Source organism: Bos indicus, chromosome 27, assembly GCF_029378745.1.
Source record: "Bos indicus isolate NIAB-ARS_2022 breed Sahiwal x Tharparkar chromosome 27, NIAB-ARS_B.indTharparkar_mat_pri_1.0, whole genome shotgun sequence".
Taxonomy (NCBI): domain Eukaryota; kingdom Metazoa; phylum Chordata; class Mammalia; order Artiodactyla; family Bovidae; genus Bos; species Bos indicus.
In genome coordinates, this window is record NC_091786.1 from 43,411,463 (window position 1) to 43,418,360 (window position 6,898).

The window sequence follows — 6,898 nt, forward strand, 5'->3', positions numbered from 1 at the left end:
TTTCCTAACAGAAAAGGTACAAAAATCAATCCAGAGAAAGAAGGCAACTTTGTCTTTTGGGACTCATTAACTTTTTATCCTGAACATAAAACTCCTAATTGGGTTTTCTTTGTCATATTGGTGCTTAATGAGTTCCTTTCTTTGCTTATAAAACTCCCTTCAGAAAAGTTCTGATAATTAGCTTGGAAGTCTGTTTTGTTTTAACAACAAAGTATTTTTTTCTTCATTTTTCTTGGGAATTTAAAGTAAAGTAACAGTTCTTGCCTGGAGAATCCCAGGGACGGGGGAGCCTGGTGGGCTGCCGTCTATGGGGTCGCACAGAGTCGGACGCGACTGAAGCGACTGAGCAGCAGCAGCAGCAGCAGGAAACGTCAGGTCCTGCGTACAGCACAGGGGACTGTACTCAGCATCCTGCGATACATCGTAACGGAAACGAACGTGAAAGCGGATGTATAACGGAGTCACTTTGCTGTCCACCAGAAATTAACACAACGTTGTCAATCAGTTACATTTCAGTCAAATTTATAAAAAGAAATATACTTTCAAAAAATATAAATTAAAAAAAAAAATAAAGGCAACACAACAACAAAAGAGACCCTGATTCTGTGACGTCACAACTCAAATTGTTACATGAAAAACAGCTCCCTGACAGTCCCCGGCCCCGAGATTTCAGAATGTAATTGCCGCATTTGTTCTGCCACTCGTTTTTAATTTGGGGGAAACATTGGTCTGACAGTGACTGCACGAGGCAGGTTCATGCTAGGTTCCTTTGAACCGCCTTTGTCTCTGGAGGGTCCTTGTGAACACAGAGGAGGAGGAGCCTGTGACGGGGCGGCGCTCTGGCCCGTCCCGTCCAGCTTTCCCACCGTCTAGCTTTCCCACCAGGCGGCTGGGAGCGCGGGGCTGCCTTTCTCCTGCTCTTCTGCAGACATGCCGGTTGCTGGCCAGCTGTGTGACTTGTCTTCTGGGCCTGAGGCGTGTGCCGTGGGGTGGAGAAGAGGGGGAGTGGACAGTGTCCCTAAAACAGGCGGAAGGGCTCCTCTTCGTCCTCCCACCAGCTCCTCCCCGCTCAGCCGGGTCCCCTTAAAGGCATACTGAGTCTTGGAACGTTGCACCAGAAGTAATGCATGTAGCAGACACAGGTAGTCTTCCTTGCTAAAGAAAGAGAGCAGTGAAGGAACGACATTCCATCAGTTTATGACAAAGTCCCTGTGGGTGCCTGGGCTCCTGTGGTGTGTATCAAAATCACAGAAAATACGGATGGGAGAAGGGCCTGCCGGGTACTTACAAAGAGCCTCGGAACAAAGGCCAGCTTCACCTCTGACTGGTGATGGGACCCTAGAAAAATCCCTCCAAGTCCCCATGTTTTACACTGTCAGATAAAGGAAAATACGCTGCATCTGAAGGGCTCCCAGGACTTGTATGTGGAAATCCTTTAAAAGCAGAAGTCCTTTAAAGACTATAAAACACTGTAGAAAAATATTAAGCTAATTACAGTCATATTTGGTGTGTCTCATCCGGAGAACAAAGAGATATTGAGTGTGCAAAAGCCCTTATTTTAAAATCATCTTTTAATTTGAAGGAACGTAAATTTAATATGATAGATTCTTCCAGGGAGTAAATTAGATCTTGAGAATTAATTGGGCGTTTTGGAAGCTACATAAATTTGAACAGTAATTTTCCAGATGAGATTCTGGTGTCCTCCTCAACTGGATGCATCTTTTGAATTGGTCAGCTTCAGACAGAGTAATAATTTATGGATGAGAAAATCTGGTGCAATAATTCAAACTCTTAGAGTCAATTAGTCAGCAAAATGAGTGCGGGGCTCTTGAGGTGTTGAGGACTGTATTAGGTAGTAACCAGGCATGAAAGAATAGTGTTTATATCTAGGGAAAAAGACATTCTTTCAGGAAAAGTCTTAATCATTTAAAAAGAAAGAGGAGGAAAAGCCAACTAAGTCATTGTTGAAGATATAGGGATATAGAGCAAAAATCAAAGCAAGCTGAGGCTTGTTAAAAAAAAAAAACTTTTGAGATATGTAAGTCAAAATTACAGTGAGTATTACCACACACTGGTCGGAATGGCCATCTTCAAAATGTCTACAAACAATAAATGCTGGAGAGGAGGTGAAAAAAGGGAACCCTCTTGCACTATCGGTGGGAATGTACATTGATACAGCTACTGTGGAGAACAGTATGGAGGTTCCTTAAAAAACTAGGAATAAAACTACCATATGACCCAGCAATCCCACTCCTGCACATATATCCAGAGAAAACCATAATTCAAAAAAATACCTACATCCAGTAATCACAGCAGCATTATTGAGAACAGCCTGGACTTGGAAACCACCTAGATGTCCATCGACAGATGAACAGGTTAAGAAGATCCTGTGCATGTATATAACAGAATACTGCTGCTGCTAAGTCACTTCAGTCGTGTCCGACTCTGTGTGACCCCATAGAGGGCAGCCCACCAGGCTCCCCCTTCCCTCAGCCATAAAAAGAACACAATAATATCACTTGCAGCAACATGGACGGACCCAGAGGTTATCATACTAAGCAAAGTGAATCAGAGAAAGACAAATCTCAGATATATCACTTATAAGTGAAATCTAAAAAAATAATTCAAATGAACTTACAAAATAGAAACAGACTCACAGACATAGAGAACAAACTTATGATTACCAAAGGGAAAAGGTTGGAGGGAGGGATAAATTAGGAGGCTGAGATTAACATATATACACTACTATATATAAAATAGGTAATCAAGCAGGACCTACTGTATAGCACAGGGAGCTGTACTCAATATTCTGTACTAATTTGTTGGGAAAAGAATCTGAAAAAGAATGGATATATACACACATACATATATATATCTATATCTGAATCACTTTGCTGTACACCTGAAACTAACACAACATTGTAAATCAACTATATTCTAATATAAAATGAAAATTAAATTAAAAAAATCTTTTGAGGAGTGGTTTTTCAAAAAGATTGTAGTCTTTCATCTGAACTAGTTCCACAAAGCAAGTTTGCTTGCAAATGAAAACTCTCTATACTTTATTTTTTTTACATCTATTTATCCATTTTCTAAATATAAAATTATTGAAATATCTAAGTCCAGACCACATCAACTGTGGATTCCATGGTGAAAATTTTTACTTTTTCTCCTCCTTTCATTAAAAGAGGGTGTGTATTGGGTAAATTTTATGCTACACCACATCCTTCCATAATGAAACCTGAGGGTAATGTACATATTGCAAGGAGTGGGAAAGAAAAATACAGCACTCCCTGGTTCAAGCTATTTCCTAAAAGCCAGTTACTCACTCTCAGCACCAGCAGGTGTGTGTGAGTGTAAGTGTGTGTAGTGCAGAGGTAGCTTTGGCCTGAAACTCACACTTTCTTAGGAACTACCGCTGGCAGCCAGGTGGTCTGTCCGTCTGTCCCCCTAGGCTTGGGTGGTGTCTGCTGCCCAGAGTATGGAGCAGTGAGTGTTAGGACAGTAGTCAAGGCGGCAGGTCCCATGGCTCATGATGGTCAATCAGTGTCCTGTGTCCAGTGGCAGCTGAGGCCAAGAGCAAAGCCTCACCCTTCTTATGTTCATCCGCTTTATAGGACGCACAGTGACATCAGCATTGGCATTTATGAGACTTACGGAATTTTGCCGTATTCTAACTGTGTATTCCAAGTGGTGTTTGGGAGTTCTAAAGTAACCATACCTGGACTTCTGACCTCTAGAAGCTGAGTGAATGTTCGGATAATTTGTTATGCAGCATTGATAATTAATACACGGATTAAGGGACATCTCAGACTACCTCATTGTTTGGTTTTAATACTGATAAGATTCAGAATGAATTCTTGACTATTATTTAGATTACTTTTATCAATTATCCCAATTACACACATTTGTGCTAACATTCCTTGACCCTCTTTTCAGGACCCAAATCAGGTATAACTTGAAGAATATAGTTTTTATTTGACCATGTCTGGGTATGCTCCATAGAGGATGGCTAAGGCAGTATGATAAATGCATCCTTGAAAAACGTTCATTATTTTTCTATCACTTTTGGACAGATAATGTATATTTGTTTTATAAATAACCAACCACAATTCTTTAGGCCCTCGCCATTTGCTTCTGCATATTATATCTTTGATTTCCTCCAACCAAGCACTGTTTTCCCACTGGTTGTTCAGCTGTCAAGTCGTGTCTGACTCTTTGCAACCCCAAGGACTGCAGCACACCAGGCTTTCTTGTCCCCTACCAGCTCTTGGAGTCTGCCCAACTTCGTGTCCATTGAGTTGGTGATGCCGTCCAACCATCTCATCCTCTGTCACCCCCTTCTCCTCCTGCCTTCAATGTTTCACAGCATCAGGGGCTTTTCCAATGAGTCGGCTGTTTGCATCAGGTGGCCAAAGTATTGGAGTTTCAGCTTCAGTAAGTTATCCCACTTGCTTTGACATAAAAAAGGAGGTCCAGAGACTTAAGACTTAAACTCACACAGCTACGTGTTAAGATCTTAACCCATATGATGATTGGTTCTCAAGCATATTAAACTATTTGTTGCCCAAGGACATGGTGATTTGGTGGCTTCATAAAGCCTATCTTAAAACATTCAAAGACAGAGTATTTAATGGAGTATAAGACGGAGAGAATTCTTGAGACACGGCCTAGTGAATTTCCATGTGTAACTGATTCAATGGTCCCTTCTTCAATTAGAAGCTGACAGTAGTTCTCAGTTTTAATACTTTAAGCATCACATATACTGTTAGAGTTCAAGCAAATAAGCATTAAGGCTGGATCCGGGTGGAATCATGCTAACTCTTTGTCTAACTAAAGTCCTCAGTTCTTCTGAGAGTAATTTAAGACATCTATTGGCGATTTCCTTCAGTGAGGCTGCTTTAATGGTAAAATGCTTGGTGTTCTGAACTTTTTTCCTGGATATGGGCAATGTTTTCCCTCCTTTTGCACTCCCCCTTGCTGTGATGAGTGAGATCTTCCCTGTGAAGAAGTTCTGGTTCCTGAAAACACACAGCTGTGGCCTCATCTCATCTGTGGACATGTGCAATAAAACATCATGTGTCCAATCACTGGTAAAGGCCTTTCTTGAGAAAATATAGAAGTTGTGTTAAACACAGCATAGACCAATAACCATATTACACACACAGTCTTATGTATTCCAGAATCTTGTATTTTCAGAATTTGTAAAATTTCTGTTTGCCATGCAAATAATCATATCACATATTGTGACATGAAACTGCTGCTTTTTAAGAATTTCAAATGAAGTTTGAAATGTCTAATATCTGAATTATTCTTTCCTTGGGAAGAGTCTATATTTTTCCTTTTAGACTGTAAGGAAAGTCTGAGGCTGGTATATCTGGTAGATGCTATGGAGGACATATTTATACTATTCTGATCTTTACTTTCCCTCCTTCAAGTATAATGCACACTTTAGATGCTCTGTTTGCAAGCTTGTTTATTACCTGTGTGTGGTATAAGCTACTGTTAAAATTTGTCTGGCATTTAGAGACACAGCCTTACTGCCCGGTGCCTTTTTTAAAGGTGCGTCACTAGAATGCTGCATTGTCAATTCCACATGCAAGTCCAGCCTGCGGTTCATCATGGATCCCCTCAATTTCAGGGTCGGCACAGATGGTGTGATTGAGTGCCAGGAAGTTGAGAATTGTGGGTACAGAGCCCTAATATGAGTCACAAGATCTTCATATTCAAACACAACTGGAACACTGGGATGAACTCACATAGCCAGAGAGCTTGAAACTATAGTCTCTCCCATTCTTTGATATTTTGTAAAGCTAAAAGTTTCTTTCTTACAAAATAAAGTTTCTATTCTTATTTTCTCCTGCAGACAATCACTTTGAACTATCTGTTATTAGAGTGACTGCACACTGATGGCTCGTTGGGACAGATAAGGGTTCTAAGTGATAAAAGCACTTTGTACAGTTTGCGTGAGGGGCTAAAGAAAATCTAAGGAAGCATGTTGTCAATGTTTATATTTTGGTATAAAGTTTTAAAAGGATTTTAGTATTTTAAGAATTATATCAGAAACATCAATATGAATTTTTCACCTTTAATATATTTTCTAGTTGTATTATTAACTGGGATCACAAGAGGTGTCCCTTTTTTAAAAAAACTACCAAATCATGTCAAACAATTTATCTGGATTCAGATCTTGGTCTCTGATACTGTCATTTAACAAAAAGGAACCAGAGCTTCTTTGATAGGAATTCAGGATGACCCAGGACCTTCTTGTTTCCAAAGAGAAATATTATTTTTTTAAATGGGGAGGATATTGTTAAAATGACAGAGACATCTGGTTAAAATGGACCCTACAGATGAGGATGTTCCATTTTGAGCATCAGATAGAAAAAAAAAAATTCCTCAAAGCTCTGAGTCTTTAATATAACTCAAAATGGGCAGATGATATAAAGCATTTTAAAGGGAGGGCGGCCATAAATTTCCAATAATTTATCAAGAAAAGGTTTATGTTAAGTGATGTGAACTCTGTGATTCTACATTCAAGTTTTGCTGAGCATTCGAAGTTAAACCTCTTTGCAAAACCGCACAGCTGCCCATTGCACCCCATTATTAAAGCGATATTGCCTCCCATAAAAGATCGTCCAGGGGAGAGGCAGGGAAACCCAGCACCCACGTCCCTTCCATGCCAGTAGGTCACACGCAGAGTTAGCCTCCCTGCAAGCTGGAGGTCTCCCGATCCCAAGTGGTCATATGACAGCTTCAGCAGAAAGTGGGAGTCCTTCTTCAGTCTTCCTGGGACCATTTAGTGCCATGCTTGCTTTGGGCAGCCAAGAGCCCCTGGGTATCTGCTCACTTCACTAGGAAACCCCTTGAGTCTCAGGATGGGGCCGATCCCTCCAGT

At 40.6% G+C, this 6,898-nt stretch overlaps 1 long non-coding RNA gene across 1 annotated transcript in view; it reads right to left on the reverse strand.

The window, feature by feature from the left end:
* LOC139180225 (uncharacterized) overlaps positions 1-3,624 on the reverse strand; it is a 28,645-nt gene extending 25,021 nt beyond the window's left edge. Inside the window, exon 1 of the long non-coding RNA XR_011564550.1 lies at positions 3,400-3,624. This is a non-coding gene — a long non-coding RNA (uncharacterized lncRNA). The remainder of the gene's footprint in view (positions 1-3,399) is intronic.
* Between the last annotated feature and the right edge of the window lie 3,274 nt (positions 3,625-6,898).